Here is an 11,478-nt window from a genome sequence, read left to right as displayed (position 1 = left end):
CTCTCCCGGTGCCCCAACGCCAGGAGGGCACTGCCAGGTCAGCCTGAGGAGTGCAGGCGGCGTGGTCTTCCAGGCAGGGCTGCTGCTCCGAGGCCGCAGTGCACTTGTCTTGAGTTGAGGGGAACTTGACCCCAGGGAGCAGCCTGCTGGGTCCTGAGGGAGTCGCTTTGCTATGACAACTGAGCACCCCTTCTCTTGTGTCTCAAAGACGCTTTCTCTGGGATCTTGAGCTGTGCCTCTGTTTATACATAAGTTACGTTAATGGTCATAATAACCCTTATTCCGAGTTCAAAAGTGTACTCGGGATCCTCAAAGGATTTTAACTTTGCCTCTTAAAACCCAACTTACCGGGATATGGGAATTTGGTGCATTTGTCAGACTGAAGAGGAAACCATGCCTAGCAGGAAAGGTGCTACAGTGGAACAATTGCAATTCAATGTGTTCTGAAATGAAAGCACATCAGCCTGGTCTCAGAGGACCTCAAGATGATTTGCCATGTAAAATTAAATCCAAAGCAAAAAATGTATCTGTATTTTTTCATCAAAAATAAAAATTGTTTTAAGCACACAAAAAATTTTAACTGTCTTTTTACTTGCTGTATCATGAATTTACAACAGTATATATTAAAACTTTAATAGTATAATATCGTTATAATAAAACCTTTTGGCGACAAACTTATGAGTACTCCCTTAACCATTCACTAAAAGCTGAACTACTCTCTATAATCAGTAGTTATTAAAAACATGATATAAGAAAGTGACTTCCATATATGTTTTTGTCATTTTCCCAGCTGACCCCTATCCCGCCTCCTCCCAGGCAGGCAGGACAGACCAAGGAGCCCCAGGACCTTCCTCAGGTGGGTGCAGACGGTGCTGGGTGAGGTCAGGGCAAACTTTTGCTAACTGGATGCTGTAACTCGTTTGTTATTTGTTTGGTAATCTAGCCTCATCTTTCAGACAAAAGTTTTGACATTCTATGATGACTCAGAGAGAAAAGCTGGAATAAAGAGAAGGTAAGGTTTCCAGCCTAACACGATGAAAAAATACCCCATGGCTCTGGGACAGCCGTTAGCCACAGCGGGGGGATTGCTCCCCACTAAATGCTTGTCTTTTTTTGTCTTTTATTTTTTTAAGAAATGCCACAATGTAAGTCCCTTCAGAACTTCAGATCTTGCTTCTGACTGACCTTCCTCACTCTTAAATGCGGACTTGGACTTGGAGTACGGGAAGCAGAAGCTGGATTAGAATGGATGTTGAGTGAAGAAAGTGTAAAGCTGAACTCGGATGATCAACCCAATTTCAGGATAAATGAAAGCCACGTAGGTAAATACCACCAGTTTCTCCTATTCTTAGAAAATTCAAGGAATAAAAATCTTAGTTTTCAAAAACCAAGAGCGTAAAAGGAATACATCCAACTGACTAGCTTCGCTGTGACTAGTAATGAAGAAACATGTGGAAGTTCAGGATCTTTCCTTCCTGTTCTGGGCAATTCAGCACTTTCTCAGCTCCTCTACCGGGTGACAGAGAGAAACTGAGTTACAGGGTATGTGGGTTAACACTTGTTCAACCTCACAGTCCGGGAGGCTCTGTGTCAGGGGCATAACTGATCAGAAAACAAGACAATCATTTGCATTCCAGGTGACAGAAAGGACACGCTTCCCAGGACGGATACTGAGATTCCTGAGCTTTATCCGATCCGGGCCTCGCTGAGATCCCCTCCCCTCCGACAAGACGGCGGCCACGCTAGGTCGGTGTCTTTACTTTCTTTTTCGTTAATACGTTGACTTTTGGTTCTTTTTACAAATACAAACCAAAAAATCTACACACACACAGATTTCTCTCTGGCCTCGTGTGTTCCTTCTTTGGCGACCTAACAATCTCCATTCCTCCTTTATTCCCTTGAAGTACATGGGACCACTGTATTTTTAACCAGTTAACTGCCATGCGTCCAAAACTGAAACCATCCCCACCTTCCACAATATTTTTAATTTAATTGTGTCTATAGACGCTTATGGTGTACAAAGCGTCTTAGAATACCTCTGCTGTTTTCTCTGTGCTGAATTTTTCATTATTAAGTTAGCAAGCAGAAAATTTCATGTGAAAACACAGAACACCAGATTATGATAATATAAGCAAACCACCGATATTGAAAGAAATGTATGTCCTCATTTCTCAGAAGGCACAGGGAGCTTTTATATGGTTTCCTAATCAAGAGGAGATTGCAAAAAGCTTTCTTAATTATAAAGCGGTACAGAATCAGGTAATCCCATATTTACTTAGATGGCATAATGACATGGTTTTCGTTCCTGCAAGGCAGCATTTTTACTAAGCCAAAAATGAGTATCTAAACACAAAATGTGAGATTGACTCCAGTTACGTCTTCCCGTGTCCCCCAGTCCAACTGACTAGCTCTGATAGTGAGATATATATGTTCCTCGCCAGGAGGTAAAACACACACAAGCTCGCATGCACACACGTTTGCCTCAGGCAACCATGTCCCTTGGCTTAGCTGAGGCAGGGTCTTTCTATCATCGACTCCATGGACTGGACATATAAGACATACATGCACAAAGTTGGCTCTCTCAATTTATTATTCACAAGAAAAGAATCGCCTGGATTTGTCACCTTTCTTCGGTATAGCAGAATGAAGGTGTCTTGTTTGACCAAACTTTTACTTATTCTCATCCATATTTTTACTAATCAACTTTTTATTAGTAAAAAAAAAAAAAATGAAATGTGTAACAGAAAATGGAAGTATTAGTCAAAGGGTACAAAGATTTGGTTATACAAGATGAGTAAGTCCCAGAGATCTACTGTATAGTACAGAGCCTACAGTTAATCATATTATATTGCATACTTAAAATTTTGCTAAGAGGGCAAATCTTATGTTATGTGCTCTTATCATAAAAAGAATAATAACAATAAGATGGTGTAAGGAAACTCTTGGAGGTGATGAATAGGTTTATGGCATGAATTGTGGTGATGATTTCTGGGTACATACTTGTCTCTAATCTCGTCAAGTTGCCTACATTAATATGGGCAACTTTTTGTCTGTATGTCAAAAAATTAATGTGTCATAAACACTTAGTCTAATAAGTTCTGATTATATTTATTCTTTTGCATCTTCCCTCTGCTTCTCAGCTGTTAGGAATTGCTCTGGGGATTTCCTCAGAAGACACTGTATGGCTGCTCGTAGCTGAACTCCCGGTTGATTTTCTAACCTGCCACTCTTCCTTTTCCCTTTCTTTCACCCTCGAACTGTCCTTCCTCGTACTGGCCTCTGAGTCTCCTTTTAAAGACGCAAACCAACAGCAAAGGCCTGTGCTGCCAAGAAGACAGAGGCCTTCTCCAGGCAACGAAGACTCTCGGGCCTCAGGGCAAGCCAAGGCTCGCTGTCGCTACTCGCCGACCAGCTCTGGGTAGACTGGGACGTTTCCAGTGAAAGAACAAGTCAGGAGATGTCGGAGGTTTGACAGGAACCAATGAGTTATCAGGCAAAGAAAACCTGCTAAAGTTTGCAGAAAATCAAAACTACGACAGGAGGACTAAGAGAGAATTTTTAAATCTCATTCCATCTATCAGTCAACCAAAAATAATGGTAGGTTATACATATTTTAATGGTTAACAAAAGGTAAACTTGAAATGGTTTGGTTTGGTTTGGGTTGGGTTTTTAATTCTGTGTTTTGAGTTAAGGGCTTTGGAGACAAATCAAATCACAGCTTGAGTTCAAATCACAGCTCCCCCACTTACTAGCTGTGTGTCTTTGGGCAACTTAACCTCTTTGCACATCTTTGTCATTTATAATTTAAATCTTCAAAATGCACTCAACTCAGGAGAGCTGACAGCCAAGCCACTGAAACCATACAAACTCAAAACACGACCTAATCCAAAGTCTTACTGTGCAGAGGCTTAAAAACAGGCTGAAAAGGAACTCGCTGACCAAAGGCCGAGTCAGGAACTGACTTCGCTAATTCTCGTTCTGCAACTCTAAACTCTGGCTGTAGTATTTCTCTCTCGCTAATCTTTTGCCGTAGCCACAGGCTGGTTCCATCTAGTCTGTCCTGCACTGGGAATTCCTCTGAATACACAGGCAAACAGAGAGCACAGCCAAGCTCATGAGAATCGCCACTGCAATTTTCCGTGGGGCTTCCTTGGAAACGGGCAGAGGGGAGGCTTTTTCCCTAAAGTTCTCATTATATTCTTTCCACCAAGCAGAATAGGGCAGCCAGGTGGGGTGAGGTGGGGTGGGTGGGGTGAGGTGGGGTGGGTGGGGTGAGGTGGGATGGGGTGGGGTAGGGTGGGATGGGGTGGGGTAGGGTGGGATGGGGTGGAGTGGGTGGGGTGAGGTGGGGTGGAGTGAGATGGGGTGGGGTAGGGTGAGATGGGGTGCGGTCGGGTGGGATTAGTTGAACATGAGCATGAAAGGAATGATGCTACTGACCCCACCTCCAGGAGGACACCTACGTGAGGTAATGCTACTGGAACAGCAATTACTGCACACACACACACACAAAATGACTCGCTTCTGCTCAGTTTCTGTACGGTGTGTGGTGCCAAGTTTCTGGCCAAGTGAAAAGAGTTTTATTTGCAAAAGCTAGTTAACCCGACGTAAAAGGGAAGGAAGTGAAGTTTGCCTTTACCTTTGCATGTGTTTTTACCTTATTTCTAGAACGTGATGTGCTTAATGTTTTCATAACCATTACCTCCTGCCTTCTTTAAAAATCTGAGCATAACTAGCTGATGCATCTTTAAATTGTTCAATATAGTAATTCACAGTAAAGTATAAATCACACAAAGCACTTTGTTACTCCTCCGCGGAGTAAATATCTTTAGTACTTATAAAATATCTGTTGACTCAGAAAACAAAGTGAAATTGTACTATCGTTAGGACATAGGTCAGGGGGCGGAGTGTTTTGTGTACAGACACTGTCTAGTGTCCCTCAAACCACATGTGTGTCCTCCGTCCATGTAGGACCTCAGAGCACACCTGGGACTCAGTTTCCCATTCTGACCACATCACCTATTGTACTTGGTCTCTAAGAAGTAAAAATAAGTAAAACAATCTAAAGAATTTCCATCATCTTGTTATCCCTGAAAGCCAAGAAGTCACAAGCTTCCTGTAATTTTTTATTTGTTCTAAATGGCTTATTCATACCTCTGAGGTGAAAATCTAAGGTACAGAGAACAATAAACCATACTCTGTGAACTTAAGAGTGCAATTATTGAAAATTCTGAGGCTTAGCTTCCCACAGGGCCAAACAATGGAGGCGCACAATGCACTTCTACAGTCCATAAAGCAGTCCTCCTGCACCGTCACACGGATCTTACTTTGTTCAACGCTGCCTTCCCAGGAACACTGCTCGCTTACCGCGCTGCGTGCTCATCAAATTTACTGATTACTTCAGCGGGGTGTTCTAATCCTACAGCCAAGACAGACACACAATGACACGCGCCCTGCCTCTTTCACACCCGTGAGAATTAGTCACAAGAAGTCACCATTGACTGACTTACCTTCATTGTCCTGATTCTGCATTAAATGGGTGTGACTCTCTCCAGGGGTATGATGTTATTCAGATCCAGCTGGGAGGGGAAAAAAAGTTACAGTAAATTCACAGAAAATCGCCTAGTAAAAGGAGAGGTCTGCTTTCAAGGCATAGAGTGATGATCATTGTGATTTTTAAAAAATCTGTAAACACAGCTGTCCTCGGGCAAGCTGGTAAGAGTCACTGGGATCGTCAAAACTAAATTACCCGGGAAAATTTTTCCCACTGTCTAAGGGAGGAAGAAAAGAATTTTCCAGCTTGGAAGGCTAGAAGGCAAACTATTTTCCCCCCCACAACCTTCTATGTATCAAAGTTCAGCTTAACTGGTTTGCTTAATGTTTGAACATATTTCTATGTAATAAAATATCTTTTTTAAGTAGGAACTAGATGAGGTAATGAAACTCAAAGTAGACCCACTGCAAAAACAAAAAGATAAAACATTTACAGGACAAACAAAGCAGGTTTAAAACAGACATTTTCCTGAAATGCTCAGATACTAGAGACATTTTGATTCTCTTCTTCATGTCGGCAAGCGGCCTCAGCTCTCCGAGTCTCTGGGTGTGTAGATGCCACCGAGCCCTTTAATTCTTATTTGTCATGTGAAAAGATTTTCAGTTACTCTGGAAACAAAAGTGAAGTTAGTACAGAGAGATAATGTGCCATTCACAGTATCTCATTTGGGGTTCAAGAATAACAATATTATAAACTGGGGCAGCGCGGCTCTTCCAAACGTGTCCTTCAAAGTAGTGATTCTCGATGTTTTGTGCAGGACACCTGTGACAGACGCATCCACAAGGTCATGCCTCCCCATGACCAAGGTCATGCCCCCCCATGGCCAAGGTCACTCTCAGGCTCTGTTCCCCTTCCAAACTAGGATCCACCGTGTATCTCCACCCGAGGAAATGTCAAAGATGTGAGTAAGTAACACCATTATTGAAGTACTTCAATGTGCTCTAATCATTTTAACAAGTACTGTAAATAACTCACAAATTGATTAACAAATTACCACATGGTGTGGTACTGAAATAAGAATCACCACCAACAAGGTTAATTTCGAAAGTCAATTAAAATGAGTGATTTCATATCTTTGAATCCTTGTTTTTACCTTAAAATGGAAATTATTTGTTGGTGAGATTCTGCTCCTCTCTGCGAAAGCCATTGGTCTGGGTCATTCTGAAAGGATCTTTAGAGCTGGTATTTCTACCTCCACGTTTGCTCTGCAAAGCTATGGCATCGCTTTTTCATTATCCTCAAAAAGGTCACTTGTCTACGTGCAAATGAAGTCACTGCCAAGGGGCTTTTCTGTGTCTCCCTGAGGTCATTAGCCACACCGGGTCAGGGGTCAGGGCCGCAGTTTCTGTCTGACACTCTGTGTAAACTTTCCTGCCTTCAGACCACAGAGCCTGTCCTGCAGGCCGTGAATTCCAGTCCCTTCCCCAGCCTCTGCTATTTCCCTTATCTTCCCAGGAATTCCATAAACAAACCCGGGGGTGAAACCAAAGCCAGAGGTGCATTCTGAAGCGTTTTCAGAAAATGGAGTTGGGAAAACCAAGTCCGCATCCCCAGGGTCACGCTGCCCTCATGAAAGCTGTCTTTGTTCACTGCGGAGGGAACGGGGTTTCCCGTATGGCTTATGGTTTCGCACTTTGCTCCCCCGGGAAGAAAGGAGTCTTAAGGAAGAGGAGGGACACAGAAATGCTCTCCCTTGTTCTCTGAACTCCTCGCCCTGTGCTGTGCAGGGGGATCCTAGCAAAACCCATCTGACAAAGTGGGAGGCAGGGGGTGCTGTCCGTAGTGGACCAGGCCTCCCAGTGCACCCCACTCAGTTTGGGGACCTTTACTCACATCCTTCCAGGAATATAACAGTCTCTGGATCTTTACCCTCATTTTAAACACACACACACACACACACACACACACACACACACACACACACACACACACATAACCTACCCTCCAAAATAACCCTGAAAACATGTTCACTCATTCACACTTTCAAATAATAGCCACCGAAACCCCTCAATGAGTCAGAGGTCCTGCTGGATGCCTAGCCGGTCACAGAGAGGACCCCCAGCCCTCGGGAGACTGGCGTTCTAGGGAACGGCAGCAGACAAGACAGGGGTAACTGTCCAGTCCTGGAGACTGTGATGTGCCAAGAACAGGAAGCAGGGGCGGAGGGGGGAGCGCTGGGTGGGAGCCATGGCAGGTTTTAAAGGGGTGGCCACAGAAGGCCTCACGGAAAAGGTGGTATTTGAGGGGCAGAAAAGCTAAGAGCGAGGGAGTCAAGTGTGTACACGTCCGGACAGAAGGTTCTAGGGGAAAGAAGCCGAGAGTGCAAAGGCGGGGGGGGGGGGGGGGGGGGGGTGAGGGGGGGGGGGGGAGCCGGCCGGGTGCTAGCGGCATCCTGCTGCCTTGTGAAGGCTGATAGCACGCCCCTCCCAGTAACACACACTGATGTGAAGGCTGATAGCACACCCCTCCCAGTAACACACTGATGTGAAGGCTGATAGCACGCCCCTCCCAGTAACACACACTGATGTGAAGGCAGATAGCACGCCCCTCCCAGTAACACACGCAGCACGGAGCCTCGGGCTAAAGGATTGCAGCGTGAGTCAGTGGGAGGGAGGCGTTCGATGGGACTTCTAGGCCTTGCGGAGGGTTCCTTGGAGACTGCTGCTTTGAACACACCTCCACCCAGCACGGCTATCGTCTTATCACCTTTAAAACCAGCATGATGTGTTTTGGAAAAAATCTCTTAAACTGTGCTCAGCACTCTGCTCAGGTCCAGGAACAAACAGCTTTGCTTTCCTAGCTGGGCCAAACCCGATTCTGCAGCGGTCCCATCTTCTTCTCCCCTGCCCCATGACCCTCCCCTGTCCCATCTTCCTCTCCCCTGCCCCATGACCCTCCCCTGTCCCATCTTCTTCTCCCCTGCCCCATGACTCTCCCCTGTCCCATCTTCTTCTCCCCTGCCCCATGACCCTCCCCTGTCCCATCTTCTTCTCCCCTGCCCCATGACCCTCCCCTGTCCCATCTTCCTCTCCCCTGCCCCATGACCCTCCCCTGTCCCATCTTCCTCTCCCCTGCCCCATGACCCACCCCTGTCCCATCTTCCTCTCCCCTGCCCCATGACCCTCCCCTGTCCCATCTTCTTCTCCCCTGCCCCATGACCCTCCCCTGTCCCATCTTCTTCTCCCCTGCCCCATGACCCTCCCCTGTCCCATCTTCCTCTCCCCTGCCCCATGACCCTCCCCTGTCCCATCTTCTTCTCCCCTGCCCCATGAACCTCCCCTGTCCCATCTTCCTCTCCCCTGCCCCATGACCCTCCCCTGTCCCATCTTCTTCTCCCCTGCCCCATGACCCTCCCCTGTCCCATCTTCTTCTCCCCTGCCCCATGAGCCAAGTCAACAATGTCCTTCAGGGATTTGGATTCAGGGACTTCGCCTCCCAGCAGCCAGGTGTCATACACTGACTCACAGGGCCTTCAGGGACGGGCTCAGACACAGGGGGTGACTCACCGCCTCAGGCCCTCCCTCTCTCAGGGCGTCGGCTCTGTGGCTGTGCTCTCAGACTGATGTTGCCCACCCCCACCCCCGGTGTGGTGATGGTGCACTAAGAGGTGCTGGCATCTCTGTGAGACCACAGGGCCTGCCATCTGCTGGGCTCTCAGTACTTCTCTAAATTCCAGCTCAGGACGGCAACAACATTTTCCCCACCGTTATTACCAGAGGCCACCCCTCACCCCCAAGCTGGCCAGTGCTCCTCTCTCGTGGCCTGAGGGGGGGCCGCTCTTGGTCCATCTCACTGGAGAGACGTGGGAATTTCAGCATCCGGACACCTAGCGCCTTGGTTAACGCAGGCAGGGACCGCGGCGCCTCCTCCAGGTTACAGAGAAGACCGATCCTCCCCCATCCCCTCCTGATGGAACACAGTCTCCTCAGCCGGCCCCTGACCTCCTCCACCTTTGCCCTGTCTGTCTCTCCCGCCGCACTCAGCGCCAGGTACATCCTGTGCTGACACCTCTCACCTGTCAGCCAGGCCACGCTGCAGCCCTGACTCACAGCCACCCTCTGCTCCTCTGCTCCTGCTCCCGCTGCAGTGTGGTTGGAGAAAACACACACATACAAACCAGCACATGCATGTGTGTGGGCACCTATGATTGTACACACACGCACACACACAATCCCAGACCTACACTGTCTGACCAGAGCCACGATTAACTTATCCACAGTGGATATTCCAGACACCTTTCCCTGCAATTGGTCTCGACAAGTTTTCATTGATTGTCTAACATGCGCTGGATACAATGGGTTGGGCCCACTGTGAATGTGCAATGACCTCTGCTTTCAAAGTGCAAACAATCCTGAGAAGGAGGGGTGGGTGGAGTAGCGGACGTGGATGAAATAACCGCAGCCACAGAGCGACAGCTACGAGGCAGGTGTGTGAGTCATCGAGAGCAGAGTCACCGAGGGAAGGAATGGAGGGGGAGGGAGGTCACTGGATACGGAGAGTATGGGAGAAGGAGGGCTGAGGATGACTCTCAGGTCCTGGGCCTGATGGCCAAATTGACAAGGCAGAGGGGGAGGTAGGAAGAGCGGCTGGAGCAGTGCGGGGGGCGGGGGGGGGGGGGGGCTTTTTGTCGGTATGCTGAGTTTGATAGCCCTACGAACTGGGTAGGTCATTTGAGGCCCCTATGAAATATCCAAATGGTAGTGCCCCATGTTTGGGGCTGGGGAGGGGAAGCTGTGATAGACCTGCACAATGGGAGTGGCTACAGACTCGTGCTTGGTGCCAAGGAGGAAAGAAAGAACTCAAAGGCATAAGCATTTAACAGGGAGGCAGAGAGTAAGAAATGAATTGAGAAAGAACAGCCAGGAAAATAGAAAAGTAGGTGACTGTTTCAGCCTCCTAAATTGATCTGCAATTGTCTTCTCTCAATTCAAACTACTTCCCGGCTTTTCTACTTGGATATGGATATTGCTCTGATATCTCCATTTCACACACACACACACACACACACACACACAAGCTTTCACTTCTGGCTTCGCTTGGTGTGTCAACAGGATGAAAACCATGCTTTTGTTACGGATAAATCTGAAACCCCCGACTCTTCACCAACAGCGTCTATGCTTTGAGTTTCTCTGTCCTGGCAGGCCCAACGTCTCCTTCACAATTATTCTTTTAAGAATCAGCTCACCGCACACACACTTCTTAAAGAGATTTCTCTAACTCATGGTTCAAAGTGTGGTCAGGGACTCCCTTCTCTATGATTATATTACACCCTGCATATATTTCCACCACTGCATTTATAATAGTTTATAGTAGTTACAGTTATATCAGTTCATAATATCAGATCCGTTTCATAAAGATCTATTTTTGTTTCTTTGAATGAAGAAACACGTTTGCATCTCCAACAAAATGAAATCCTCAATGAATAGGAACAAACTAAATGGTGAAAGGGACAAAAGGGAAGATGGCAACTGCACTGGATCTGGCAAACTGGCAAAATCAGAACCGGGGAGAGAGAGGGAGGGGGCTTGGGGGAGGAGAAATGAAGGCACTTCGGACCACAGAAGGCACTCGGCCATTTGGCCAAATTTTCTAGTAGCCAATCAACCCTTTATACTTTTATGGGCTCTTCCATCACTCCACCACCACCAGTTCACCTTTCTTACAAGTTTCCTAATCTGTTGCTGGTGCTAGTATTTCTGTTTTTCAGGAAGAGTTCAAGTTAACATGTACACTTGCAATAATAACTAGTCATAATATATCGCCATTTATTGCACCCTCATGTGCTGGACACTGCAGAATGCTTCACTCAGATTTCCTGATTTAATCTTTAGAACAACCCTCTGTGCTGGGCACTATGAATCCAATTGGACAGGTCTGGAAACTGAGGCACAGAAGGGCGCCCGGGTGGAGGATTCTGCCTCCTT

Source organism: Eptesicus fuscus, chromosome 12 (assembly GCF_027574615.1).
Source record: "Eptesicus fuscus isolate TK198812 chromosome 12, DD_ASM_mEF_20220401, whole genome shotgun sequence".
In the NCBI taxonomy this organism is placed as follows: Eukaryota; Metazoa; Chordata; class Mammalia; order Chiroptera; family Vespertilionidae; genus Eptesicus; species Eptesicus fuscus.
The sequence above is the reverse complement of the archived record's forward strand: the minus strand, read 5'-3'. Positions refer to the sequence as shown.